The sequence below is a fragment of the Pongo abelii genome, chromosome 17 (assembly GCF_028885655.2).
Source record: "Pongo abelii isolate AG06213 chromosome 17, NHGRI_mPonAbe1-v2.0_pri, whole genome shotgun sequence".
Taxonomy (NCBI): Eukaryota; Metazoa; Chordata; class Mammalia; order Primates; family Hominidae; genus Pongo; species Pongo abelii.
In genome coordinates this window covers 55,121,195-55,148,998 of record NC_072002.2, presented here as the reverse complement: position 1 = coordinate 55,148,998, position 27,804 = coordinate 55,121,195, and the positions used below count along the sequence as shown (strand labels likewise).

At 36.5% G+C, this 27,804-nt stretch overlaps 1 long non-coding RNA gene across 1 annotated transcript in view; it reads right to left on the bottom strand.

Annotated features, from left to right (window-relative positions):
- Positions 1–13,610: 13,610 nt before the first annotated feature.
- The window catches only part of LOC129051678 (uncharacterized), a 43,788-nt gene continuing 29,594 nt past the window's right edge, over positions 13,611–27,804 (bottom strand). Inside the window, exons 2-4 of the long non-coding RNA XR_008516108.1 lie at positions 17,907–17,952; positions 17,314–17,454; positions 13,611–13,796 (exon numbers count right to left, since the gene is read on the bottom strand). This is a non-coding gene — a long non-coding RNA (uncharacterized LOC129051678). The remainder of the gene's footprint in view (positions 13,797–17,313; positions 17,455–17,906; positions 17,953–27,804) is intronic.

Sequence of the window (27,804 nt, the reverse complement as noted above, 5' to 3'; positions counted from 1 at the left end):
GCAAAAGCTCTTTAGTTTATTAGATCCTATTTGTCAATTTTAGCTTTAGTTGCCATTGCTTTTGGTGTTTTAGCCATGAAATCTTTTCCCGTGCCTATGTCCTGAATGGTAATGCCTAGGGTTTCTTCTAGGGTTTTTATGGTTTTAGGTCTTATGTTTAAGTCTTTAATTTATCTTGAGTTAATTTTTGTATAAGGTGTAAGGAAGCAGTTCAGTTTTCTGCATATGGCTAGACAGTTTTCTCAACACTGTTTATTAAATAATGAATCCTGTCCCCATTGCTTGTTTTTCTCAGGGTTGTCAAAGATCAGATGGTTGTAGATGTGTAGTGTTATTTCTGAGGCCTCTGTTCTGTTCCATTTGTCTATATATCTGTTTTGGTACTAGTACCATGCTGTTTTGGTTACTGTAGCCTTGTAGTATAGTTTGAAATCATGTAGCATGATGCCTCCAGCTTTGTTCTTTTTGCTAGGATTGTCTTATCTATATGGGCTCTTTTTTGGTGCCATATGAAATTTAAAGTAATTTTTTTCTAATTCTGTGAAGAAAGTCAATGGTAGCTTGATGGAGATAGCATTGAATCTGTAAATTACTTTGGGCAGTATGGCCATTTTCATGATGTTGATTCTTCCTATCCATGAGCATGGAATGTTTTTCCATGTTTGTGTCCTCTCTTATTTCCTTGAGCAGTGGTTTGTAGTTCTCTTTGAGGAGGTCCTTCACATCCCTTGTAAGTTGTATTCCTATGTATTTTATTCTCTTTGAAGCAATTGTGAATGGGAGTTTACTGATGATTTGTCTCTCTGTTTGTCTATTATTGACGTATAGGAATGCTTGTGAGTTTTGCACATTGATTTTGTATCCTGAGACTTTGCTGAAGTTGCTCATAAGCTTAAGGAGACTTTGGGCTGAGATGATGTGGTTTTCTAAATATACAATCATGTCACCTGCAAACAGAGACAATTCGACTTCCTCTCTTCCTATCTGAATATCCTTTATTTCTTTCTATTTCCTGATTGCCCTTCCCGAAATTCCAATATGATATTAAATAGGAGTGGTGAGAGAGGGCATCCTTGTCTTGTGCCGGTTTTCAAAGGGTATGCTTCCAGCTTTTCTCCATTCAGTATGATATTGGCTGTGACCATTTTGGAAGACAGTGTGGTGATTCCTCAGGGATCTAGAACCAGAAATACCATTTGACCCAGCAATCCCATTACTGGGTATATACACAAAGGATTATAAATCATTCTACTATAAAGACACATGCACATATGTGTTTATTTCAGCACTATTCATAACAGCAAAGACTTGGAACCAACCCAAATTTTCATCAATGACAGACTGGGTGAAGAAAATGTGGCACATATATTCCATGGAATACTATACAGCCATAAAAAAGGATGAGTTCCTGTCCTTTGAAGGGACATGGATGAAGCTGGAAACCATCATTCTCAGCAAACTAACGCAAGAACAGAAAACCGAACACCGCATATTCTCACTCATATGTAGTAGTTGAACAATGAGAACACATGGACACAGGGAGGGGAACATCATTCACCGGGATCTGTCAGGGGTGGGGGGCTAGGAGAGGGATAGCACTAGAAGAAATACCTAATGTAGATGACAGGCTGATGAATGCAGCAAACCATCATTGCACTTGTATACCTATATAACAAAGTATGTTCTGCACACATATCCCAAAACTTAAAGTATAGTTGAAAAAAAACTCTGCCAGCTAAAACAGCCAAAGAACACGTGGTTTTACTATGAATTTTAAGTTTTAATGATTATACAATTTTAACAACATTTTAAATGTCCTAAGTGTTATAACACAATAGATATCTTGTGAAGTCATTTTCTGAAGGCAGTGTAATTTCAATTAAAAAAATCTTACAAAAATAAAACTAAAAGCAAATATAATCTTAGCAAGCAACCTTAATTATAATTTTCTATGGAATTATTTGTCATATAATATTAACAAATATAATGTAATGGTATATAAAAACGCTATGCCTAAATATTTATTCCAGAAACACAAGAATGATTGATTCAATATTAATTAATCAAGCAGGGTGAGATGGCTGATGCCTATAATCCCAGAACTTTGGGATGCTGAGGCAAGAGGATTGCTTGGGACCAGTAGTTGGAAAATGGCCTAGTCTAACTAGTGAGACACTCATCTCTACAATAAATAAAGGCTGGGTGTGGTGGCTCACATCTGTAATCCCAGCACTTCAGGAGGCTGAGGTGGGCGGATCACAAGGTCAGGAGATCGAGACTATCCTGGCTAACATGGTGAAACCCCGTCTCTACTAAAAATACAAAAAAAAATTAGCTGGGCGTGGTGGTGGGCCCCTGTAGTCCCAGCTACTCGGGAGGCTGAGGCAGAAGAACAGCATGAACCCGGGAGGTGGAGCTTGCAGTGAGCCGAGATCGCGCCACTGCACTCCAGCCTGGGTGACAGAGCGAGACTCTGTCTCAAAAATAACAAACAAATAAACAAACAAACAAACAAAATTAGTCAGGTGTGGTAGTGTAACCACGTAGTCCCTGCTGTTGTGCTATTTGGGAGGCTGAGGCAGGAAATTCACTTGAACCCAGGAGTTACAGGCGCACTGAGCTATGATCACGTCATTTAACTGCAGTGTAGGAGACAGAGTGAGATCCTGTCCCAAGAAAGAAGGAAAAGGAAGGAAGGAAGGAAGGAAGGAAGGAAGGAAGGGGAAGGGAAGTGAAGGAAGGGGAGGGGAGGGAGGGAGGGAAAAACGAAAGAAAGAGAGAGAGAAGAAAGAAAGAAAAAGAAAGAAAGAGAAAACCAAACACCGCATGTTCTCACTCATAAGTGGGAGTTGAACAATGAGAACACATGGACACAGAAAGGGGAACATCACATACCTGGGCCTGTCGTGGGTCCGGGGCTAGGGGAGGAATAACATTAGGAGAAACACTTAATGTAGATGACAGGTTGATGGGTGCAGCAAACCACCATGGCACGTGTACACCTATGCAACAAATCTGCATGTTCTGCACACGTACCCCAGAACTTAAAGTGTAATTTAAAAAAAAAAGAAAGAAAAAGGAAGAAAGAAAGAAAGAAAGAAAGAAGAAAGGAAGGAAGGAAGGAAAAATAAAGAAGGAAAGAAAGCAAGAGAAACAAAGAAGAAAGAAAGAGTAAGAAGGAAAAAAGGAAGGAAGGAAGGAAGAAAGAAAGAAGAAAGAAAGAAAGAAATTGATGCATGCAATACATAAGGAAATTGGAGGTGAAATACATAATTAAACAGCAAATATTGAAAAGTAATTATTCATGGCATCTATCACTGAACAAAAACCCACAAAATAAACAAAACATACGCACACACACACAGGCTCACAAAACAAAGCAAAAGTCTCCAGGTAAACAGAAATGTAAGTACAGCATGTTAATTTTTACAAATAATTTTTCTTATATGATTAAACATTCTTTTTCATGGAGGAATGATGCAATTTTCATTAAATCAGCAATAAAAAGGAGAAGCCCTCTATTAACTATGATATTTAATCATTATGGTTTTAGCAATTCTAAACCAATCATTTATTCATTCGACAAATACCAATTGCAGATTTGGTATGTACCAGACACTGAGAATACTGCAGTGAATAAATGATCCAGTCTTGAGTTCTTATAAAACTCTTTCTTCTAGTGAGAAAAACAGAAAATAAATAAAGAACAGAAGATATAAAATATGATAAGTGCTATGGTGAAAACCAAAACAAGAAAACCAATCTTGAAAACATTTCTTAAAATTAATATATAGATTTGCTTCAACCTATTAATAGATATCCACTCCTGGAAATCTCTTTCCCACAAACAAAAAGTTCCATTAATGACAAAATAGCAAACACAATTAATGTCTATACAAAAAATATAAAGACTGAAGAAACTGTGGCAAGTTCTTTCCAGGGAGTACTATTCAATCATTTAAGTGAATGAATTGGATTTCTACCTTTTGACTTGAAAAAAAAAATTCACCTTTTCTAATTAAGAAAAGGAATAAAGACACAGGTAGAATATTCTGTTCTTTTGATGGAAGAAACAGTCAAGGCAGGCAGATCACTTGAGTTTAGGAGTTCGAGAACAGCCTGTTAAACATGGTGGAAATCCGTTTCTACTAAAAATACAAAACTTAGCTGAGCGTGGGGTCTCACTCCTGTAATCCCAGCTACTCAGGAGGCAGACGCAGGGGAATCACTTAAACCTAGGAGGCAGAGGTTGCAGTGAGCCACTACTGCACCATTGCACTCCAGCCTGGGTGACGGAGAGAGGTCCTGTCTCAAAAAAAAAAAAGGAAGAAACAATAACAAATAAACAATTATGCATATGTGTGTGGTTTATAGACCTGTCTATATACATAGATAAATGCATATTTAAGATTATATGAGGGTTAGAAGAACATCTAATAGATAGTAAACAATGGTAACCTGGTGAATGAAGTTAATGATTGTGAAAGTAAGCAAAACAACAAAGCCAAAAAATCCAGATAATAACAGTGTGGTTTAGTATTTGTCCTTTTATGGGGTTTATGAGAATGTGTGAAAAGATTGTTATGAAATGTTCATAAACGCAGTCTCTGGATGGTATGATTTTAAGTTGTTTTCCCATGTATCTTGTTCCCTATATTATTAAATAATAAAAATTGAAATGAAACAAAATCCCACTAAACTGCTGATGTGGTACAAATGAGTTTCTGATTTTAGTGCAATATTTCCTACAATATAATGTGTTACTTAATAAGTCCTTGCTATGAAGAGTGAGTAAAAGTAAAAATCTATGCTGCCTATATTAGTCCATTTTCACAGTGCTGATAAAGATGTACCTGTAACTGGGCAATTTACAAAAGGAAGAGTTTTAATGGACTTACAGTTCCACCTGGCTGGGGCAGGAGACCTCACAATCATGGTGGAAGGGAAGGAGGAGCAAGTCACATTTTACATGGATAGCAGCAGGCAAAGAGAGAGAACTTGTGAAGGGAAACTGCCATTTTTAAAACCATTAGATCTTCTGAGACTTATTCACTATCATGAGAAAAGCATGGAAAAGATCCACCCCCATGATTCAATTACCTCCTACAGGGTTTTTCTCAGAACACATGGGAATTGTGGGAGTTAAAATTCGAGATGAGATTTGTGTGGAAACACAGCCAAACCATATCACTACCTAAGAGAATACTTCAAGAAACATGTATTTTTCACATACCTTTAACCTACAATGAGATTCCAGTCTGGAAGCTCAAATAGAGAAATGAGATATTTTATCCACCCTTGATGTCCCACTTTCCCTTCACCCTTAACAAGACCAAATTAAGCAGAATAACTTTATAAGCTGAAAAATCAACTTGCCTTTGCATCCCTTTAAGGCATTCCAAGCATGAATTTCAGTTACAGGATTTGTTACTCTAGAAATGACTAGAGAAAATCATGGTGTTTAAGATGAAAAATATAGCCTGCACACCACCATTGCTCTCTTGCTGCAACCTCAGTTCAGATTTTTTTCTTCCTCATCAATATGCAAAATACTGTTTGAAAAATTAAGCTAGGCCCTGAGTGTTTATCATGAACTGTATTTGTATTGTCAGCTCTCAGATGCATTAGGCAGTTGGCCTAGTCTGAGCAGATTCCTCAGTGTTTATAGATCACCCACCACCTTGAGAGTTAACACGAGTGTGCCAGCAGTCTACCTACATGGGAAGTTCCATGAATACACATCACTCTCTCGCACTCATGACTAATACTTTAGTTGGTTTCAAATCTTAACTATAATAACAACCCTATATTAAAAGTTTGCCCATCAGACAAGCTGGTGGTTATTTCAGCCTCCCAATTCACCTACCATGTTTTAGAGGAGAGAGACCATGAAGCAGATAAGTCCCATCTCGGACACAGTCCTGGGATATGTATTCGTCTGTAACTTTAATGAGAACCTCTCTTGATAAAATTCAATATGGTACCATACAATGTAATACAATACAAAGCAGCACAATACAACACAATACAATGCAATACATTTTTCCTTGGTTGTGATAAAAGTGTTTAATGAGAAATCTATTTTTTAAAATCTTACATTTCTATAATGTAAATGTTTCTTAGGGTAGTGAACTGTGAGTAAAGTATCTATGTAGTATAAGTAAACAATAGTGATATCCTAAGAATAGTCAAAATCAAACAGTTTTTTATGAGCAGGGATTTTTTAGTCGCCACGTGGGTCCCGCACACAACTCTGAAGCAGGCTGCATTTGTTTCTAGCCTCCATTTCATCCAGTTCTCACATCCCTTGTGATGTGAGTTCGGGTGTTTTCAGTGTCCTTGTAATGATAATAACAGTGTGGAAGTCCTCTCACTATGATTATTTGTCAGCTAATTGTGAGAGACAATTATAGCTAGAAATCTACTTTAAATACATGTAATCATATATTTATAATTTTTTTAAAGCTTTTAGGGATGTTTCTGCAAATTCCATATTTTTTTATTCTCTAAATTTGATCCAATTCTTCTAAAGATCCTTCTTAGAGATTACTTTCAAACACAAATTACATAACATTTAATTAAATTAATGCTGCCATAAACACTTTTGGGATCCAGCCCAATATAATTTTGGTAAGTGTAAAATTCACCTGGTAGAAGCAGAAAAGCAGACGGTTTAGAGAGAAACCCACTGCCCTCAGCCATTGTGTGAGCATTAGTCCACAGTTTGATGGGGAATGAGAAACATCAGTTAATTTAGAAGGTAGAAGTCACTTCTGAAAGAGCCTAATACAGTAAAACGGGGAATAATAATAATAATAATAATAAAGAGCATATATTATGTATTAGGTGCTGTGCTAAACCTTTTACACATCCAAAGCCTTTTTATATTCATGGAGCTAACTCTTGGCAGTTTGATATCCACATTGCATTCCCAATAACTGCTCTTGGTCTAGACACCATTCACTAAAATGCACATAAACTTATTTACATCCACTTGCAAAGATTTTTTTCTGGTTAATAGTGAAAAATCTTATTTTTGTCTGTTTGCTTTATGTTTCTTTTATAATTTCAGTGGACAAGACACTGAAGAATTAGAAATTGCATCTCACTTCCCAATCAACACATTGAAGAACAATCTGAACCAGAAAGCTTGTGCTGGCATTTGGAACAAGAAAAGACAGAACACATTTCTGAAATCTGTTGGATGAAGAAGAACCAGGCAAGGACTCAAGTTAAGGGCAAGGGATTTTTCCAGTGGGGTTAAATTAACTGTAAACCTCGTTCTCTTCAAATAGGATATGATACATGTTCTTTTCTTTTCTTATATAAAGGTAAAATGCAAAAATATAATTGTTCTATTTTGTGTAGAGCTCACCAAGAAAAATGAGCTTCTAGAAAAGCAAATGCAATTTTGACAGAAGGCAGAGAAGGCCCCCTCCCTCCAGTGGAAAGAAAGGCCATCCTTGGAATTGTCCAACAAATGAACTGTGTGTCTTAGATGGCACCAACATCTTTCCCAGTATAGTGTCCATATATGGAGCTTTCACTCAAGAATGTTTTCAGTGGCATCCACAATGTCAGTGCAAGTAATGGTATGATTAAAATAATTAAAACCAAGTCAAGATAAATCAGACATTGTAACGATATCCCCTATGACCCATCACTGTAGAGTTAAGAAGTCTGGACAGGTTTCAGGGAAGAGAAGGGAGAAAATTATTGAGATTTCAGGGAAGAGAAGGGAGAAAATTCTTGAGGTGAAAAATGATTAGGACCCTAGGAAGTGTATCAGGGCTTTGAGGTACAACTGATAGAGGAGGAGGCCACGATTGTGGTAATTAATCCCATTTACCTGCTGCTTTTAGGAGAGCCATTCCAGTTTTATTCTATTTTAGGTATAGATAAGAATTTCTTTTATGTGTGCATTAAAAAAGAAAAGAAACGAAACTACTATTACTTAAATAAAAAGCCAGCACTCTCGCCATCACCTCTCATCTAAGAATTATTTTGGAAACTTGTTAAAAATGCAAAGGCCACACTTCTAGAGATTCTAGTTCACAGATCTGAAGTGGCTGTCCAAAAACATGTTTTGTTGTTTTGTTTTGTTCTTTTGTTTAAATAGACCCTTTGGTTGATATTGATAAAGGTGGTCCCAGACCACACTTGGAGAAATACCTCTCAGGAAGCTCTATGTTTTCAAATTAAGATTCACACTCATCTCCCAATACTTCCAACACATTTTATGTCCTGGAGCTCTCCTTTATCTAATGCAGGTCTTCTTGCCTTCTCTGGACATATAAGAAATCTTATTTTTTGGCTACAAACAAAATCAACTTCCACCATTTTACCAATATGAGAAATCTATCTCCCCGAAGATTTGTTAATTATTTGTTTGTGTAGCTTTTATATAATAGAGGCTTTGCTTATGAATATTTACATAATTCAGTATCTCTGTAATTGAGATTGTGCCTACATCATTTCCAAATAAATTTCTAATGTATTTTATACTGTTTCTGTCTACATATCCATATTGCTGTGATGATATTGAGAAAAACCGATGTTTTTTGTTTAGGTTTCTGGTTACCTATTTATCTAACAAACATTAGTGGTTTTAAAACCTTTGTATAGCATGATAATTTTCACATAAAATTGCAATAGGGACCTCAATATTGAACAAATATATATATAAATTCCCTAGAGACATTCATTTTTGGTTGTTGAAAAGAAAAGGACCATCTCCATGGGCATGCTCAAGCACCCCCCACAGAACCCTAAGTTTCTTCATAGAACAGTTGAAAACTTTTGCCTACAATTTTACCGCTTCTGTATTTCCATCTGAAAAATGGGCTTTGCCAGCATGTTGCTTCTACACAGGCTTTTCCAAGGACATTCAGTGAAGCTGTACATAATGCCAAGGATTTCCAATGAGCCTGGAAATAGCAACACACGAGCATTTCTTTTTTAGTCAATGTAAATCATAAACTTAAATTCTCTCTTGTTCGTCCTCTGCCCATCCTCTTTTGCTTTACGTCTACAAGTGTGAGTTGAGAGAAACACACAAAGTGGACTGTTCATTAGGAAAAGAAAACTACAGACCTTAAATCATGAATTTATGCAATTTTTAACTATTTTTAACAAGCACAAAATGGTTCACGGGAATTATGCAAGTATAGATCATTTTCATTTGAATCATTGTGGAATCATAAAAGACTCAGTTCTTTAATTTTGTGCCTTCAAGTCAGCTACTTTGATTAAAAAATAATAAAGCATGAGAGCCGTAGGGTCCTCACAGGTTCTCGGCACTATCGTGGCTCCCTGATCTTCCATGCTAATTCTCCTCATTAATATTAATGAAAGGCTGATAGGCCGTTGCAAAGCATGATACGAGAAGCTGGCAATTAATTGCTTGTAGTAGTTTTATGCTTATTTTGCACAATGAAAATAATGCCTCTGGACTGACTATCAGCAAATCAATAATATCAACTGTGTTGAAAATGAACACCTTTCGTTTATTTTTTATACATGTCCCTTAAATCTGAGAAACATAAACATCGAGTGATTTTTTTTTTTTAATTTACAGACTGAAAAGTAAAGTATTTTATTTTATCTGGCATTCTTCTATTTGGGGAGATGAAATGCCATGCATATACACATGTATATTTCAGATTGTCCAATCAGTTCAATTAGTACATTCTAGGTTGTTGTGCCCTTATTTAGATGCAGTTGAAAATTAGAAGACTGAGCACATGGTGAGCTGGATAAGCCATTTTGGAAACTGTAGATCAATCTTTTCAATTGATTTGATACATTAACCAGTTTTACTGATTTTTAAAATCTTTTTATTAATCGATCACCTGATACTTTAAGGTCAAATTCCCTACTTGTCAGATGAATTTTAAAAGTTCTATCCAGATTTCAAATGTCCTAGATTTAGAGGCAATAAGCATCCTTTCTTCTAACCAGAGACTGGAGAAGAATACTTCTGCTTCTGGTTTGTTACTTATGAAAATTGCATAAGGTCTGCTATAAATTTATCATTAAAAATTTGTGTTAAATATACGAACTGATAAGTTTACTTAGACTTTGTCCATGTTGGGGCCCTGTTCATTTCCTCTGACATTCACTTTGGTGTCATGACAATGATTCCTGTGCTGTACCTCATAAATCTAATCATAGGTGTTTAATCAATAAATCAAGTTGTCTATATATGTGCATTCATATTGTTTAGAAGAAAATACATCGAATAAATGATTTTCATGGAAACATTTTCTAAGAAATCTAGCTTTAAAAATATGCATTTTTAATAAAATAGTCAACATAACAAATGTTCACAGACAACACAATTCGTTTAAATATCATGGTACTCAAAATAACTTGACCCAAAATTTTGACAGACATCAATAGGGTAATAAAATGAAAATTTTAATTCAGCAAAAATAATGTTCTTCACATGGGATCTCTTCATGTCAGTCAGTCATATGCCAATGAGGGTAACCACTTCTATGTACAAGAATAGTTACTGAGTAGAAGTCTGTATCAGTTGCAAGACAAATTGCCAAATTAAAAACGATACAACTCCAATGTAAGAACTGGCAGTAGGGGCTTCCCATCATTTGTTCACGTGTTATTTCAATTCACAACCAAACAGAACCACAGAGTGAGAAACATTGTAGGATGCAGAGAAGGGTTAACTGCAAAGGCTGGGGACTGAGGCAAATACCAAATTTTCTCAGCATCTAAATGACGTTGATTTATGAAATGGCCATCTAAAGATTGTTTGTCTTTTATATTAAAGTTCTACATTTCCAAGAGGTTACCATCAGGTGATTCATGGCATTGCAGATTTAGAGCTTTGACTTACTCATTGTGTCTTAGAGATAAATGGTTATGAATCAAACATTGGATTTAAAGTCCTTTACAAAAACATAACTTTATTAATGCATTAAGTAATTCATCACAGTGAAAATGTTAAAATACAGAAAGTTGTAGAAAGCACCATTAGCAATGTGACCACTTTTTTCTATTCATTCTTTTCCTATAACAGATAATGAATCACTAATTCTTGATTTATTTATCTATATTTCTGCACTTTCCATAAGCATTGAGATATTTTTGAGAGAAACACTAGAAAAAATTGTGTGTGTGTGTATATATATATATCTATACTGTGTGTGTGTATATATGTATATAGATATACATAAACCATAGGAAAAACTGTGTATGTGTATGCATACATATATACACACACATAGAGTTTATATATATATATATACACACAAACATAGTTTTTTCTATTGTTTATTCCCACAAAAGCACACACACACACATACACACATACCACACATTTGAAAATCTAAAATCTTGTCTCCAAAAGCAGAAGGCTCCTGTGAAGTGGTTCTTAGTGTTACTGAAAGCTACATTTTACTCTAAGTTTCCTAAAATCTAATTTAATTTCTAAGTATTTCAGAAACTAAGGTAAAAAGGAAAACATTTTATGGTGCATAACTTTCATTTTCTTATAAAGTATAATTTGAAAATTAGTCTCCAGAAATATTTTTTCCTCCCAGAAACTAAACTCAACTAATGGATTAATCTCAGATTGCACTATTTCTCAGAATGAATTTTTAGAGGGTGCAGAAAACATTTTGTATTTGTTATAGATTCAAACATTTTTAAAGCTGAAAGTAATTTTGAAGGCCGTCTATTTCTACCTGATGTTTTATGAGCAGGTTAACAGAGTCTATGAAAAATAGATAGTTTTTATAAGAACATTCATCTGGTCAGCAGTAGAAGCTCACCTGGAAGTCCCTGGTCCCCGATCTTCATTATACCCCACTTTTATCCTCCCTTATTTGGTCTCAAATCTTGACAGTGCTGCTCAGTGTCCCTGTCTACCCAACTTGTCCTTCTCTCTTCCACTTGTCTTAAGGTCTGGCTAATAAGTCACTGCAGGCGCTTTTATGTAACTGCTCCCCTTATTAGATTGTGGCATAACTCTCTTGTCCCTCTAGCTAAGCAACCTCAGCTCAGCTTCCCACAAAAGCATTTTTTCTTTTAGATTCTAAGTCTTGCCTCTTTCTGTCTCCTTTCAGCTGCATTAAAACATACTGGCTTCCCCCTCCTAGACAGCCCACCTGCCCCAGACCCAGAGTTGTCCATTTACTGTGATCATTACTGTATTTTTATCTTAGATGGAACCCTTTACTAGTAAACCTACATATAGATTGTCTATGGAATGACTTAGTATTGTTCAGGACAAAATATTAATATATATCTTAGACATACCAGAACTCAAAATGAATTGTATTAGCTTCTCTTATATCAACACTTCACTTTGCCATGAGAAGATCAAGTTAATCTTTCAGCATTCGGTAAGTGTTATGATGTGTAGCTTATGTTTAAGGATATCCACGGTGGAGAATAATACAAGCAGTAAGTGATCTATATCATCAAATAGAAAACTAACTCAACAAGGTAAGATTTAGATATATGCTATGAAAAAGTTGGCAACTAAATATTACGTGGGAAGAGAGGAGGGGTCTGTTACTTTTGCTGAAGGTAAAGACAATAATTACAGGTTGGACAATTTTTTCACATTACTATTTTCAGTGATTAAAATGACAATTACATAAGATTGAGCTGAAGTGCCATTTCTTCCTGTCTTCCAATGGAAGCAAATTTTTATGCCTCTCTTTTCCATGAAATGTTGAGATAATTGTGATAATACTAGCAGGATTTTTGTTTATCGTCTAATATTCTCTTTGGACTTTTCCATTCTATTGTTGTCTGATGACGTTTGTAGGTACTTAATGCATACAACACAGCTCCGATATGGATTGAATGTACTCCCAGTGGATAACATGTAAGGGACAGCCTAGACCGGGGTGCCACATCTCTGTGGGCCAAATAATACCACATTTTCACTGTTTTTAAAAATGTCACTAACTGAAGCTTTCAAGACCCTGAAACAATAATGACTGATCAAAAGGTGGTCATCATATTTTATTCTTTCTCAAGTGTGGCACCAAATAACACCTCGTTAATACCTATATTCCTCCAGCTTTTGTTGTAACAGTAGTATGTGTTAATTGTCTTAACAAACTTGGCCCCAAGGTTAACACATAACCAAGGAGTTATCTTGATGTAATAGTGTCTGCAGGGACCAACAGAGGAACCAGCCAGAGTTGGGGCAGGAGATGGAGACCGGAAGAGAGTTCCTTGGCTTTTTTATTATTTCCAATGGTAATATCTAATGAAGCAGTGTTTGTTGGTCTGTTTAACCTATTTTTCAGATCTTAAAGATGATTTTTATTCTTAATGTATTTATAAAATATGATAGACAAAATAATTTAAGCCAGGGAATTTGCAACAGATGGTTTGCAAATATGTGTTCCATTTGTTTCCCACAGATAAGCCCTTCTAAACATGTCTTTTGTGAGCCTCACTGAGGCAAAGTCAGGGTCAGTGTCAGTCAACTTCACCTTCCTCACAAAATAGGGAGATCATGAAAGAAAGTGGTTATGGTTTTAGATGACTTACATAGATATTTTCCGAAAGTTTTTCCTTGCACACACCCACCCACATGCGCGCGTGTGCACACACACAAGATACTTCCAGAGAAAGTTTTACTTTTCAAACGCACAGAGATAACAATTCTCCTATGCAGGTATATCCAATTTAAGTCTTGCTCTTGCTGGATTCTTTTATTAAATGCAATGGGTTGTTTAGGAGGGGACATTTTACACTTTTGGTTTCCTGTAGCTTTCTTTGACAGGTCATCTCAACGGTGTCAAGAAGGCCTAAATGGGGGAAATCAAAGGGTAGAGAGAACACAGAGATGAAGGGAAAAACTTTAACACTGTTAGAATCTGCCCATTTCCACCTTAAGCTAGCCTTGCCTACTCAATAAAGTGTTCTGTATATAAAGCAAAAAAAAAAGTTTCATTCAATTATGAATACAATGAATCAATATTTGTGCATGTTGTTGGTGGTGATGGTAATAGTGATGATACGAAATGTTCAAAAAATGTAGGGGTCATAAATCACAAATAGGCACAAGTGCCTATCTTTTAAGAAAATGCTCTGTCTTAAGGTTAATGCATTAACCTTGTTCCCTTCAGTGACTTTTGCTTCGAAAGGTCTTTGTAAATTTTTCTTATAGTGAGTTTACAGCCTTAAAGTTTTACAGCACAGATAGCCTTCCCAAGGTATCAACATCTTCAAGCCGACTTTGACATCATTCAGGTAGCAACATTATAACCTTGATATCCATATAAGAAAGGCTATACGTGACTACACAGTAAACTCATATTCAAGTTTGGCAGTGTCATGTCTTAAAATGTTACAGTAAAAGATATTCTGGATTTCATGTGTCTATCATGTGTGGCTGGATTCCATAGTACATTTCCATTTCAAGTCTGGCCTTGTTTAGGAGAGAAGAGCAATTTGAAAGGGGAAAACACCAAAATTTCCAAATGTTAAAACTTTATATAAATTTAGTCACAAGGCATAGGATTTGTCTCTAATATTTCTTAAATTTATTAATAGAAGTAGTTAGTAAAAATATTCTTTATTCAGTTACTTTATTTTTAAAATACGGTAATACTGATAAAGTGTTATTTTCTGCTTGCTGTGAATGGAAGAAAGTACCATGACAAAATCAATCAAAATGAAGATATACTAAATCACTAATTGTGACTCAGAGTGATCTCTAACCTCTAATACTCCAAATCCAATTCTTTTGTGAATAGTTCTTAAGCCAGGAAATCTAAACTGTTGATTCATGTCAGCACTTTGTCTATGAAACATAACATAATGTGTACTTGGGTACTTGGGAATAGCTATTTTTTTAAAAGGTTGCCATCACCCAATTTCCCACCACAATAAAAAGAAAACCTAGTTTCTAGACATTGTGCAATAGCACACTGTTGCTATAATTCAACCTGTGACACTCTTGGTGAGTCTACTGGGTATCCCATCTGTTTGTCAACAGCATCCTTAAAGTAGGATATTGCAGTAAAGCACATAAAGCTTCCATGGTCCCATTGTTACTGTAGGTCAGCAGGAAATGTTCTTTGAACTCAGCTCTTAAAATGTAGTGGGAATGGAGTTGAGTGCAAATGACCAAAGTCAGCAACTTGGCTCTTACTTCTTGGGATAGCTGCCTGAGATCTAGCACCAAGAACGGCAATTGCTTTGTAGAACTCTCCATAGCATTAGCATATTCACATGGAAGCAAGACGGCCTTCTATCAATATAGGCATAAAAAGCATCCTCTCAGTGGAAAAACTGCAATAATATTTAAGAAAGAAAGCAATTCATGTTTTGTATGTCAGTGCAAGGTAGCATTTAATAAATGGCATAGGAATGGAGAAATTATGTACCATGGACTTCAAAGTAAATAAGATTAATTCCACCTGGGAAGACTCAAAGAGGCATCATGAAAAAGGTAAAATTTGACGTATATTTTAGAGAACAGAGATGCCAAATATGTGTCTGTGAAACTTGCATATGTTTGTATGGCGAATGTAAGAAATGTGCTCTGAGCAGCTTCTCTTATATCAACCAAGAATGGAATAGGATTGTTGCTAACTTTTGTGGACCTAAACATAGTCCAAGCAAGCTTATCCATGGGGATTCATTTCATGAGAAGTGTAAGAGGCTTGAAGGTTTGTTTGGGAATGATGGTGCAAAACCTATTATTCGGGAGCAATCTCACATGTTTGATAAAAATTAATCTCATTAGTGCTTTAGAAAGATTAATGGGTACATTGGCTAAAAAGAGAAGACAGGGCATTAATTCAGTGTTCTGTATATGAGATCATAGCGATTTGAACCAAAGTGTTGGTGACAGATATTGAAAAAAGAAAGAGAAAGTAGAGAAATTTCAGATTAAAAATTGTAAACAAATGGCAGGGGATATAAGTAGAGATTAGATTTATGAATGAGGAAACCATAAGAAAGTTAGAACTCTGTGTGGATAAATGTTATTTTTGATGAACAGTTGAATTGTGGTTTAGGTAAGGATTTAGAAAATGATATTAACCTCTGTCTTGGGAAGTTGAATTTTTAAGTAAAGCGTACAATTTTTTTTTGTCTTTTATGCCCTTACTTATTAAACACTAATGAAAATGGTCTCTGCACTGACAAGAAAAACATTATTTGAGGTTTTTTAATGCGTTGGCATATACCCCCAATTTAGTATTTCATTGCATTACTACAGCCTATGAAAGCATCTTCTCAATACCAAAAAATCTCCCTACTACAGTAAGAGCTGCAAAGTTTATAAAAATGCTAATTAAAGTAATTAGGAAATTAGAAAGAGAAACAGGATATGTTCATGAAAAAAGTGAATGATAAAAAAAAATTTTTGAATTTGCAATTCCTTGCATTATTTAGATTATATTGGATATGTATTTTAATTCTACTATTGCATTTTTTATTTTTCACAATTCTCTATCTTATTCATATATACTTACATCTAATTCAGTCTTTTAAAATTTATCTTTTTTTTTTTTTTCTGCACTCAAAGGCAACAACCATAAAATAGGGCCAAAATTCTTAACTTGAAATCAGTAGACAGAGGTGAGCAGATCACCTAAGGTCAGGAGTTCGGGACTAGCCTGGCCGAAATGGTGAAACACCGTCTCTACTAAAAATACAAAAATTACCAGGGCATGGTGGTGCACACCTGTAGCCCCAGCTACTAGGGAGGATGAGGCAGGAGAATTGCATGAACCTGGGAAGTGGAGGTTGCAGTGAGCTGAGATTGTGCCACTGCACTCCAGCCTGGGCAACAGAGTGAGACCCTGTCTCAAAAATAAAAAATAAAAAAATAAAAAACACAAAGGAAAGGAAAGAAAGAAATGTATCAGTAGACAAATGGTGCCTAGGGTACCTAGGAGGGAGTATGCAAAATGTTGTCCGGGTGTCAGTTTCCCGGGCAGACCTTTCTGCAGATTATAAAAATACTCTTCAGTTTTTTGCATGAGTATATGTTTGTCCATGTACCACTCACAACACGAAAATGAGTTTTAACTTTCTTATGAAGTGGGGAGTAGAACTTTGTCTCTGCAAATGGTTAAGTAGTATTCGCAATAAATTCTAACAGCTAACTCCTAAAGGCCCCCTTTGACATTTCCCATTCTAAACATAGGTCCAGTCCAGCACATAGAATTGGTGACTGTCCTCCTGTTATAATATTAGTTCTTCAAAATTCTCCTCCTACTAGGTTGGCTCATTACGTGAAGTATCATTTGACGCCCTGGTGAAAAGATTTACTTTAGGATAAATTTCCTCCTTTAACAAACGCTTTACCTGCACTCCTGCCCTCTTTCCTCCTCAGCATACAGGCTGCATCAGATGGTCCCATTCTTTCATGTAGCTTTTGTAATTTCCTTGCTAACAAATTTTTATCTTAAGCATTTACATTTCCTCAGGTCTCACATCTGAAAAACACTGCAAAACAGAATTCCTCCCTTGACCCACACATTTCCCCATAAAACTTTATTTTTTATCTCCCTTTTAAAGTCAGAATTTTCCAGGTGTCAGAAAATGTCACCCCTACTTTCTCATCCTCCATTGCATAATCACCCATCCCATTGAAATTCCATTCTGTTCCTACTCTACCAATAAATTTACCCTTTCCAAGAATGCCAGGTACCTCCTTGTTGCTGGATGAAATGGGTGTTGATCTCAGTTCTAGCATGACTTGACTTCTAGATTACTTTTGGCACTGTTGGCATGTCTCCTCCTTCTTCCAATACTTTCTTACTGTAGCTCCTGTAACATTTCTGATTTATTTTCTTTTACTACACGTGACTGGTCCTTCCCAGTCTCATTTGCAGGCTCCTCTTCCTCTGGGCATTCATAAAACTATTCTGTTCCTCAAGGTTAAATCCTAGACTCACCTTTCTTCTCACTCTTCACATTTTCCTTTGTCACATTCAGCAGTCCCTAAAGACAAGGAAAACAATAGGAGCAGCTGGAAGATTGCAAGACAGCAGTGCAGGTGAAGAGATTTAGAGACTTAGAGGAATTATGCTATTTGCTGAATCACTGTTCTATTTATTGAGACAGAAAATATGATAGGTGGACTGGGTACAGTGGCTCATTCCTATAATCCCAGCACTTTGGGAGGCCGAGGGATGTGGATCACTTGAGCTCACGAGTTTGAGACTAGTCTGGGCAACATAGTGAGACACAGTCTCCAAAAAGAATAAATTAAAAAAAAAATTAGCCAGGTGTAACCCTGGGGTTTATGGTTGTTACTTCAGAGCCAGTGGCCCAAAGCTGTATATCACATGAATGGTATAAGGAATATAGTGGGCGCTCACTAAATTTTGCTGAAAGAATGAATAGATGAAATTGTGTTGTTTTCCTCATTGCTGCTGTTGTGGCATATATAATACTTAATACGCCCTTGATTACTCGGAATTCTCATCCTGACTCCTTGAAATAATGAAACCTGCAGAAAGTTCACTGTTTAGAGAATAAGTAATGTGGTTCTCATCCTCCTGCCCACCCCCAAAAAGTCATCCTTGATTCTGTTGGGTATTTTGTTATCACAAAGAAATGAATTTAGTCAAATACTTTCTGCACATGGGACACAGATAGTCAATATGTGGTAAACAAGTTTGTTTCAATATAAAGCGGGGACACTGTGTTTCTGAGAAATGCATTGATCTCAAATGGCAGAGTTAGTCTTCTTTTGTGAGAAGAATCTTTCAAATAAAGCTAGTTGAGCGTTTGAAGGTGTCAACACTTTCATGTTTCAAAGCCTCGACTATTCAGGTACCACAGAGCTGAGCATTGTATGTCTGCCAATGTCACATTTTAAAAGCTCAGATGGCTAAGATGCCATGTTCTGCTCATGTCTTCTGATATTTGAAATTAAGAGAAGAGCCTTTTCATTTCAGCAATTCCTAAGGCTTTCCCATTCTTCATGCTGTCGCTCTGAAACTCAGCATTCATTAAATGCTTGCTTGTAATTTGAATACATTGTTAATAGAGTGGACAACTTCCGAGGTTGTAAGTTCAACATATACTCTAGGGCAGAGGAAAACTTTTGATAGCTCTGATTGAGATTGGTTGTTGAATCAAGGGCCTGATTTGGAGCCAGAGTTGTATTAGACAAGTTATCCAAGAGGAGTGCATAAAATGCTTTTATCCTCTGCAGCATCTGCCCAAGCTACAACCATGCTTCAGCATATGGCATTCAAAAAATATGCTGCCCTCCTCCCAGATGGGCTTGATAATCTTTCTCAAGAAATTAGTGCAAATACTGTGATTTTCTAACAACATTATAAAGCATTGCTTTATACCATTCATGTGATGTAAAGCTTCAGGGCCATTGGCTCTGAAGTAACAACCATAAACCCCAGGGCTACACTGCCTTTCGTATGCCAGACAAATACTTCTATATAAATTCCTAGTGTAATTTGTTTCAAAGGTAGCCTTCTCTAGCCTCAAAGAATCTGTCATTTGCATTGGTCTGAAGTTGCCTGAAAACGACATTTGAATTGAATAGACCTTGTGGTAAAAATTAATTTTAAGTATTTTGGGGAAATAATACAGGAAGCATATTAGATGTGTGTTCAGTAATGCTAACAAATGAAGTTGTGATCTCCACCTTTTGCATTCAGTCCCCTGAAAAATCCAGGTTTTAATAGGTACTGAATAGGAAATTGCTTGATCAGGAAATTTAAAAAGTACCTACACTAAACATTACTGTAAGATGATTTATTCTAGACACAATTTTCAAAACATGCCTAAAATTAAACATTCAAATTATCTATCTATACTACCATTATTTTTTGATGCCATACTGATGTCTTTTCCAGTCCGAAATGCATTTTCCTACCTTTGAGACTCTGCTCACCATAATGCTCAGATCCACATCAGCTTCTCTGCTGTAGTAGACCTCACCTACTCTTTGGGAATCTGCTACAATGAGTCTTCTATGAAGGATTTTCTTACTATCCAAACCAAAACAATCTCTCCTGCCTCAGATTCATATTACTTACCATCTGCCACATTTATTTGGCATTAAGGCATCCATTGCCTTGTGACATCTGTTCTATTTTTGGCTGATATTGCTGTTGACCTTTTTATGTACATATCTTGTATCTCTAACTGGATGGAAGGCTCGTTGAGGACAGGGTCATGAATTGAATCACGGATTCTTACACCTTGAAGAAACTTTAAAGATCAAACAGTCCAACACCTCATTTTATCAATGAGAAAAAAAGAGTCTGCTAGAAGTTAAATAACTGATTTAAGGTCAAATGATCATTTAGATGGAGGTCCAGAAATAGAGTTCCTGGCTTAAAATACCCTGCTGTCCATAGTGTGCTCCACTATAACTTTCACAATGTATTAGAGTTGAAATGGGCATTCGTAATCCAACCTCCTCAATTTATAGAGTGGGAAACTGAAACCCAGAGAGGCTGTGAAATATTTGCCTATGCCATATATTGAGTTAATTCTACCAGTCTCGGGGCTACAATTCAGATTTTCTGACTATTAGCACAATGCTTTGCCCACTGACCTAAACTCCCTTCATCTTCTGTATTTCTCAAAGTTCTGTATACAGAGTAAATACCAACTAAGCATCTACTAAAATTTATATATAAATGATATAATTGTCTTTTATACACAACTTGAATCTCCTAAGACAAAACAGAGTGGAATACAGAGAAAGACTAACTGTATGTAAAAATGGATAAATTCAGGGATACAACTGTTTGTTGAAAAAATATGCCTCCTTTCCTGTAGCTTTTTCTGGAGTCAGATCCTCACCTTTTTGTTTATGCCAGCAGGTCTATTTTTTCACAGAACCCTCAATCTGTTTAGGATTCATGTGGGGTTATCTGTCCCTTTTCAACTTATCTTCACCCAGTGGTTTTTGCTTAAGTATGAAGAATTCTTACTTTCTGAATCTCATATGCAGAAAAAGTCTATGCCAGGAGTACCTAATCTTTTGCCAGGTGAAGTGCATAAGAGGGTGCCAATTGTCATCACTATGACAATGCACTTGGCTGCCAGAAACACCTAAAGTTTTCAGGGTTTTTTAATATTAACATCATAAAATGAAAACTCCATCTTTGCAACTCCCAAAAGTCCATCATTCTTTCTACCTAAACTTGATTTATAAATTTTGTTTTGTTAATCCCTTATGTTTAATAAGACTGGATACTGGATTCAGAAATTTACTGTGATCCTGAGAAGGAACTGCATCTTATAAAAAGAAGCAGCTCTGTCACTGATTAACTGAGCACTTCTAACCAAGTCATAAATATCTCTGAGCTTATTCCTTCATATGGCTAAAACAAACAAAAACAGACAAAAAACCAAATGCAAATGTTTGACTAACAGATCTCTGCTCCTTCTCTCTTGATAGGTGGATCAAAATAGTAGACTAAAGATTTAAATCTACCTTCCCACTTGACAAAAACATTGAAAATGGTAGAAAAGTTAGTTTATACATTTCAATCCAAGGAGTTCTAGTAATAATGAAAGTTAAATTTGGAATGCCAGAAGATGTAAGGAGATCTTGGAAGATAGCAGCTAATATTTGTGGAGAACTTACAGTTGCTTTATCTAATTACTCTAGCACAGCAATTCTATGAGGCAATAGCTATTATCCTTATTTTACAGGTGAAAAATTGAAAGCCCTGGGTTTGAAATAATATGTCCCAGAGTGTACAGTGAGTTAGTCACAAGCTGTGCTTTGCAGTGAGATTCAGGTATCAGATCCTGTAGTCTCAACCCTTGTTTCCAAATGTCTCTCAGGGACAATCTTTAGACAGCTCATGTGTTCAGGCTGCTGTAGAAAGGAGATCAGAATGACCTAAATCTTCCCTCCTCACAGAAGAAAACAACTTCAATGTAAGAAAGTGTCCAGACTCACACTATAAAGAACTAGAAGGCAGGTTGGATGGTGGACTGCTGTGGATACAAAGTGTTTGGTTAAAACCCACATAATCATTAACAATTCTACTTGAAACCTCAGGATGCTAAATCTAAGCCTGATGTTTATTTTCAATGAGCATATTCATTCTCTTTATTCCATTCTCAGTTGACATTTTGTTTTCTGTGATAACATTCTGGCACCATTTTCTCTCATCTCTTAGTGTCCTCTACCTTCCACCTTCCTTTGAATAATTCACTGAAGAATAATTGAGAATTTCAGTGTATGCCCGTCACTACACTAGCTTCTAGCTACAAGAAATGCAAAATAAATATGAGATAAATACAGAATTCACAAATGTTATGATTTATCTGGAGAAAGTCTTTGCTAGAGGACAATTGCACTGTGGCATGAAAACTTGAGTGGGACATTATGTTTTGGTTGGTGGTAGTGGTGTTGTTTTTGAGATGTCAGGCTGGAGTGCAGAGGCACTTTTCGCTCACTGCAGCCTCTGCCTCCCAAGTTCAAGCGATTCTTCTGCCTCAGCCTTTCAAGTAGCTGGGAGTAAAGATACGTGCCACCATGCCCAGCTAATTTTTTGTATTTTTTTAGTAGAGACGGGGTTTCACCATGTTCGCCAGGCTGGTCTCAAACTCCTGACCTAAGGTGATCCACCCTTCTCAGATTCCCAAGGTGCTGGGATTACAGGCATGAGCCACAGCACCTGGCCTGTTATGCTGTAAATTCCATGATTGGAATGTTGATCCAAATGACATATAGTCATGTCTCTGATATTGAGAATCACCTAATTGGCTGATGCTTAGTTACTTTATTTGTGAAATGGGGGAACTGGACTGCTTTACCTCTAAAATTCATGCCTTCACATTTTTGTTACATCCTGAAGGCCCCGTTTTTATTGTTTCTCTTCAGTTGTATTACATATTAAGTTTATAGTAGGTAATGTTCAAAGTTTTTGGTAAAGTATTTGGGTTTCCTCAAATAGATTGCAATTTGCAGAGGCTAAGCTCTTCAGGAAATGGTCTGCCATTTTGTAGCTAAAATTGATTTTTTCTAATCACTTACTTAGGAGAAGAGGGTTCTGCTTGACTCTTTCAAGTGGTCTTTGCCCAGTGAGGGGAAACTATAATTTTTAGGATAGCTTAGTAGATGTTGAGAGTTTGTTTTCCTTGAAGTAAATGACAGAGTTGATGGCTGTGTCCTCTAAGGTCTATGCTGCTTATTGATTACCTTTTCTTTAAATGCCCAGTATATTCATGTTTTATCCATTTCATTTTGGCTTCAAATGTCTTAGTCCTTAGTTCCTTTATCTTGATTTGTTCTCCCTTTCTCTCCCACATCATATTTAGTCTTTGAGCATTCTTAAGTCTTAGCTATTGTTTTGGCACGACTCAAAAGAAGTTGAGTAGAAATTTGCTCTTTTCTGTTGTAATTGTCCTTGCTCAAAATCTTTGATGCCAGATCCTCAAATATTTCATTTGTTTATATGTAATATTATGTATAATGAATAATCTTGGATTTTTAGCTTTCACATTGTAGTTTTCATTTTGAGGTTCATCTGTATCAAGTTCTTACCTTCTGTTACTTTGGATTTAGACACAGGAACATGACACATGTTCACTATAGCTGTACATGTACTTCAAGGTTTGAAGCCTTGCTGAAGATAATTTTGTTAAATTGAGTTTATCTTTTTTTATTGTTAATGGGAGCCATTAGAATAAAAGGGCTTATTTGGAATGACAAGAAAGAGTATTTGACAAAATTTCCAGCTTAAGACTATAAAATAAATCCCAGGGAATCATAATTATTAAGTATTAATATATTTCTTCAAAATTGATTATCTCAACCAGGCAGTGAATTCAACACAACCACTGAGAGATTCTTTAATACTCTGTGGCTAGTGATACAAAACCATGACTTGCCATTTCCAAAAATAATTCAATACCAAGCTTTGAATTGCTAATCAGAAAAATGTGAATATTAAGATAAATTATAAATGTATTTTGTCAACTCTCTTGCATTTCAATTTATTGAATCCATGCTCTGTGTACTAAGAGGCTTAATTTGTCTAAACTAGAGAACTTCTACAAATTTACCCTAAAGGAACTATTTAAATAGAGAATAGAGATATTTGTGATTTATTACATCCTCTCTCTCTCTCTAAAAAAAAAAAAGAAAAAAAACACTTAGTTAATTAAAAAAGCTCCAGGTCACTATAAGTTTTAATTAATTTTTAGCCATAATTTTAGATTGTTGAAAAGGCCATGGGAAGGTGGAAAATAAATATAGCCAGCAAGCTAGAGCCACTTTAATACTCCTGGTTTATTAAAATATATTCAAGCCTTTGATGGTCTATGAAATCACAGAGTTCTATCAGTTATGATCTCAAAAGATTTCTGAAACATTTTCTAAGCAAGAAGTAAGTAAATTATGAGTTTGTCTTTTAAAATGTGTTTTATTATGTCATTACTTCAAATAATGTCAGTAACTCAGTACTAGTTTGAACGGTTATGGAACATTTGTAATTCAAGGGAGTGTGATTATCATTGTATATTCTGGTATAAAAAAAGACTTTAGCCAGATTACTTTTTATCGGCTCATGAATTTAGATGCAGTTCTTTTAGTTCCATAATGCAGCTGTCTAGGGGTAGATATATGCAACTCTCCAGATCGGCTGCCATTGAAAACTTGTAGTCTGAAATTTGATAGTTCAGGGTGGGGAGGGATTGCAGGCTCTCATGGGGAAAACATTTTGAAACAAATAGCTACAACAATGACAAAAAAAATGAGATTCGAGTTAGCTGTTTCCCAGGTGATATTTTTGTTCTCCATCTATACATATAATACAGGGGACAAAAGCAGCCCTCTTTGTGTTTATTTCTATTGCCAGTCTGTATATGATAAATGTCAATTTCTTCAAACATCCAACAGAATAAGGCTTCCTTGCCACTAAGAATCATTCATTTAACTGACAAATTCATGCTCTCCATTTAATGTGGCTTTATTAGCATTAGCCGTCAGCAATTCTGAGTCCATCGGCTGATAAAGAATGATGCATTCTCCTTTCATTAATGCTCACTTAAGAAAATAATTCCTTATCTTCAAAGGCTGAACAAGCACACTGTATACTCTTCTCTAAAAAAAGGTGTACAATGAGTAAAAATAGACAAAGTCATTTAAACAAATTTGATCACACCCTCTGAATCAGGGGTCCCCAACCTCCCAGGCTGCAGACTGGTACTGGTTGGTGGCCTGTTAGGAACTGGGCTGCACAGCAGGAGGTGAGTGGTGGACAAGCTAGCATTACCACCTGAGCTTCGCCTCCCATCAGATCTGCACTGCCATTAGATTCTCATGAAAGTGTGAACCCTATTGTGAACTGTGTATGTGAGGGATCTAGGCTGTGCACTCATTTTGAGAATCTAATGCCTGATGATCTGAGATAGAACAATTTTTTCCCGAAATCATCCCCACATCCCCCATCCGTGGAAAAACTGTCTTCTATGAAACCAATCCCTGGTGCCAGAAAGGGTAGGGACCATTGCTCTGAATGATGGAGGAGTACTGGGACAATGGAGGACTGAGGTTCACAATTCATTCAGCTATTGTATCTTTTCATTTTAAAAGTTTTTGTGCAATATTCTCAATCAGGACTAATCACAGGAGTGCCAACTAGAAAGTAAAACTATTGGAATTATTGATACTATTAACTGTTAAAGAAAAAAAATCAGTGATGCTTGCTAAAGCATGGTAAAGAAGATTTTATTCATGACCATAGTGATAGGTATAGGGACCACTGCAATAGGATTTTGCAGAGAAATTGGTCTCAGCACCAAATACAGCATGGGGAGGTAGGAATTGATAGTCAAGGAGCAGCGTACTTGTCAGTGGATAGAAAATTACTAAGAGGAAACATCGGGGTAAGTGGGATCCTGGCTAAACTGACCTTCAAGAGTTGCTGAAGACAAGCCAGGATGATCCTTGATATTTATATCAACCTGTATAGTATAGCCTACTTCACCCCTAGCCCACTGATCCTCCTCCATTACTGAAAACCTATATGGAAAACTTTACAGGCACAAACCTGTACAGAATGTTACTATACTCAATACTGTAGGCTGTAGGAGGATGAGGAACCTAATTAGATATTAAGAGTGCTCAGATATCAAGAGTGAGATGTTCTTGCTAAATTAACTTGGCAGGTAGATTGAAGTTTGCTCAAAGGATCTTTGTCAAACTCACATATGAGAAAGAGAAGTCATAACAAAACTATCAGTGAGACTAGGCAGTAATAAAATAAGACATCAGATGTATGGCTTTAAGGTCCTGAAATCCTCAATCTGAGCCTTCTTTGGCATCCTTTTCCCCCATCCTTCCACTCCTTGTAGAATCTAGTAGTCTTCTCTTCTTATACTAGATGAGAGATATCTAACAAAGGCCCAATTAATGAGAGAGGGAATCCAAGGTGAACAAGGCCTGCAATTTTTTCTGAAGGGCCATGGAATTTGCTGCATAATAGTAGCTGGGAAATTAAAAAGCAAGCAGTAATGTCAAAGGATAGAGCCTGAATGTTAGTAAAGAGGTAGAAATCACACATGCGAAGCGAAGAGCAAGCCCTACCGCCAAAGGATATACAGTGACATGCCACGTGACTTTTCGGTCAACAGTGGACTGCGAATATGGCATTGGTCCCATATGATTATAATACTGTATTTTTACTGTACCTTTTCTGTTCAGATATGTTTAGATGCATACTCACCATTATGTTTCAATTTCCTACGGTATTTAATATAGTAACATGCTCTACAGGTTTAGGCCAAGGATCAATAGGCTGTACGACATAGCCCAGGGGTGTATTAAGTTATAGTATATAGGTTGATATAAGATTGGAGCATGATGTTCACACAGTGAAATCGCCTTAGGACACATTTCTCAGAACTCCTCGTAATCGTTAAGCGATATATGTCCATAGTGTCATCATTAAAATCAGAAAAGTTGGCCAGGCACGGGGGCCCATGCCTATAATCACAGCACTTTGGGAGGCCAAAGCGGGCGGATCACCTGAGGTCAGGAGTTCGAAACAAGCCTGGCCAACATGGCGAAACCCCGTCTCTACTAAAAGTACAAAAATTAGCTGGGTGTGGTGGTGGGCACCTGTAATCCCAGCTACTCAGGAGGCTGAGGCAGGGGAATTGCTTGAACCCAGGAGCTGGAGGTTGCAGTGAGACGAGATCGCACCACTGCACTCCAGCCTAGGCGACAAAAGCGAGACTCCATCTCAAAAATAAATAAATAAATGTAAAATAAAATAAAATCAGAAAAGTCATGTGTATTTTGTAGGACTACGTGGACTTTGAAAACAAGCTGTTTTGTTTGTAATTTTGTTGGTTTGTTACTTTTTTTGATATTATTAAGTAGGTATTCTGGTCAGTGTTATGAATATGTTGTATTATATGAAACTTGATCCAAGCCTTGTGGAGTTATGGCATCAGCCGTCTCTCTTTTTAAAAAAATTTTATTTTTTGAGAATGGGTCTCTCTCTGTCACCCAGGTTGGAGTGCAGGGGTGTGAACACAGTTCACTGCAGGCTCAACTTCCTGGGCCCAAGAGATCCTCCTGCCTCAGTCTTCTGTGTGGCTGGGACCACAGGTGCATGCCACCACATCTAACTAATTTTTTAACTTTTTGTAGAGGTAAGGTCTCATTATGTTGCCCAGGCTGATCTCAAATGTTTGGGCTTAAGTGGTCCTCCTGCCTCAGCCTCTCAAAGTGCTGGGACTACAGGTGTAAGTTACTATGCCTGGCAGCTCTCTTAAAAAAAAAAATCCAATTCACAGAGAGGAAGTAACTAGTTGGAGGCTCACAGCCAGTCAGTGGTG